The following is a 3,351-nucleotide window of genomic DNA, read 5'->3' as shown; positions in this document are numbered from 1 at the left end:
GAGGAATCAACCCAAGATTTTTAGGCATCTCCATATTAAGGCAGCTCCCAGACAGCTGGTCCTGCTAAAAAACACGTTCACAAGTATTTAGGTGGGAGATGGAAAGCTGATGGACCCTGCTGTCCATTCTGCCAGCTTGTTACAGTCATCACTTAATCCTAATAGGTTTTTGTTCCAGTACAGTGTAAACACCTTGAGAAGGCCTAATGACTTGCAGGAAGCTCAGGAGGAGAACAGATTGCAGTTTGGATTGGTTTGGGGAGGCACCAGGCTGCTCACTACCAAAGGGAGCCTCTTCAAGTTCCATAAATAGCTGCTTTCATGAAGAATTTGGGTTTCACAAGAGCAGAAAAGCAGCACAAACCACCAGAGTCTTCAGCCAGGAGGAGAAAATCCCACAGTCTGAGAGAGCATAATTTTTACTCTCATGTTGCTTTCCCTTGAAGGTCATTCCTCTTGTGCTCACCTCAGCTCCAGGTTCCTGGGAGTCAGGAGGAGCAGAGGTGCAAAATCAGGTCAAATTTATCCATGAATTATCAGCCTGAAGGCTTGAAGTTTGTTCCCCAAATTCAGATAAAAGAAAATTCCAGCTGTGTGCGGGGTACCTCCTTAGATCCACTCATCTTATTGAAAGCATACACTCATTAAGGTTGGAAAAGATCTCCAAGGTCATCAAGTCCAACCTTCCACCAAAAATCCAACCTTCAGTTGAGGGTTGGACTGTCTCTCCCTGTCCTGGAAAGGGAACATCTGCAGAAACACATAAATCCAGTTGGATTTTGGGAGAAGGTTAAAAGGATTTTGAGCACTTCAAGTCAGTGGGAGCAAGACAACAACTGCTGAGAAACATTAAAGTACAGAAGAGTAGTGTAAGGTTTTCAAGTTCATCTTTCTTTTTCCCAGTAGTTAAAAAACATCTGAGGAAAAAACAAAAACATGTTTCTAAGTAGATTTTGCTTCATTTACCCACCTTTGGATTCTTTTATTTCGGCCAGGGCTACTAGCATAATATTTATCACTTAATTTTCAAACACTGCTTTTACCCACATGATGAATTTGACCAAGTGAACCAAAATTTTCTCCTATTTAAACCAAGTCCTGCTGCTGCCTCCATCTCTCCATCCAATATTAGAGGTGCAGAAGTAGAGGGAGGAGGAATCTGACCACACATCTTGAATTTTGGAATCATGTTCCTGTCAAATCAGCCCAGGATGATCCTCCCTTCTCACGTCCTCTCTTTGCTGCAGGAGGTGGCAACTCTATGGCTGAATTCCTTGGGGGAAAAAAAAAAGAGGTTTGGAGCAAGATAACAGCTAAATAAAGCGGTTTTTTAGCGCACCTGCAAATGGAACAGCTTCAACTATTGGCAACTGCAATTATTTAATGAAGCAAGGAGTTTCTATTGATTTTGTGACTCCAGTTGAAAATTAAAAGGCCTGTTATAATTAGCCCTAAACTCTCCCATTTATTACTGAGCTGAGCTGTGCCAGGAAGGAGCTCTGTGGTTGGAAGTGGTGGAGCAGCTGCACCTTGTGCTCGATGCGTTGATAATTCAGGATCAAACCCACATGGGGGTGACTGTGTGGGGTGCAGGAATCATTTTTGAACTCTGCCAAATGCTCTTCTGTCAGAAGCAGCTGCCTCATGTGAGGAAAAGGAGAAGAAAGGGTTCAAGGGAGACCTCAGAGCAACTTTCAACACCTGAAGGGGCTCCAGGAGCACCAAAAAGGAACTTTTTAGAAGAGTGTGCAGTGGCAGGACAAGGGGCAAAGCCTTTGAAGCAAAGAAAGTAGGATTAGACCAAATTTTAGGAAGAAATTCTTCATTGTGAGGGTGGTGAGAACACCAGGACAAGTTGGATTTGTGATGCCTCTCTCAGTGAGAGGGAATCACGTGTTAGACCTGGATTCTTGAGAGAAATGCCTTTAAAGGGGGAAAAAAATGCCCAAAATCCAAGTTGGATGTGTAAACTCTCAGCAATGGAGATGAAGATGGCCCTTTAGATGAAAATTCATGGAAACACCTCCTTGGCAGCTCTGAATCATCCCTGGCTTTGTTGTCTCTTGCCCTTAACAATGGAAAGGCACCCAAATCAGGAGAGATCTGCAAGGGGAGAACTCTGTCACTGTCTAAACAGGAGACTTTAACCTTTTCCACTCCTAGAAGGTGCTGGTAAAAATGCCAGTGGAACAGCTGGGATTTAAAAAAGGAATTGAGAGGGTGTAGGAGAGGCCGAGGATGGGTCTGAGGTGGTGTGAACTGGGTCTGAATCTCAGTGAGCAGTGGAACAGAAGGAAACTTGGGAAAGCCCAGAGTGGGATTCATGGTCTTACGTCAGAAACAGCTGCCTCATGTGAGGAAAATGAGGAAGAGAAGGTTCCAGAGAGACCTCAGAGCAATTTCCAACACCTGAAGGGGCTCCAAGAGCACCAGAAAGGGACTTTTTACAAGTCCCTTTACAGTGATAAACAGGAATAATTGAATATCTTGGCAAAGGCTCAGCCTTGACACTGAATTACTTAGGATCCTTTCAGGGATGTTTAGAATTCCTTATCCCAAAATTACTAGCTGGACAAGATGTCTGGAAGTTCCTCCATCCAGCCTCTGACTTGGAGCAGGAGTATTGGCAGCGCTGGGGCAGGTCAGACATGGTTTTGTTTAGTTAAATCCTTAAGATCTCCAAAAAATGAGTTTTCACGAGGTGATCTGCTGCTCTGCTGCCTTACCCTTCTAGGGAAAAAAAGATTTCCTCCCCTAAAATCAAGCCTGAACATTTTTATTGTAGAATTAGAGGCTTCTCATCCTCTCTGGAGTGGAAGGGTTGATGGTTTTAAAGCAGCTTTAGTCTGTATCTGGTGCCCAAAGAAGAACAGTTGCAAAGCTCTAACTGCCATTAATATTTCTCATGATAATTAAGGTCAAGTTTTATCAATCTGTTGCCAGAGAGCCACAGTAGGAGAAGCCAATCAAGCAGAGAGAATGTGTAAATTAAATTATGCGCTAGAAAAGTTAATTAAAAAGGCAAAAATGGAAGGGAAAAAGAGTCCTCCCCATGTGTTATGTGTGTCCATCACAGAGCAGGAGGGATGTGGTGAACAGAGGAGTGAGGGAGGGAATTACGACACCCTGACCTAAGAAAGGAGCACAGTTTGGTGTCAAAATCATCTTCTAGAAGAGGAAGAGGAAGATGTAGATGTAAGAAATCTTCAGGGCATGTTTCTAGGTCACGCAGGCTAATTTACCCAGCCCCAGGAAATAACTGAGCTCCTGAGCGTATCAAATAATCAACAAAATGTGAATTATTGATAAATACATCTTTACATCCACAGGCACTGTGACAACAACTTCTTG

This window comes from Neopelma chrysocephalum, unplaced genomic scaffold (genome assembly GCF_003984885.1).
Source record: "Neopelma chrysocephalum unplaced genomic scaffold, ASM398488v2 Primary Assembly neopelma1_129, whole genome shotgun sequence".
In the NCBI taxonomy this organism is placed as follows: domain Eukaryota; kingdom Metazoa; phylum Chordata; class Aves; order Passeriformes; family Pipridae; genus Neopelma; species Neopelma chrysocephalum.
The sequence above is the reverse complement of the archived record's forward strand: the minus strand, read 5'-3'. Positions refer to the sequence as shown.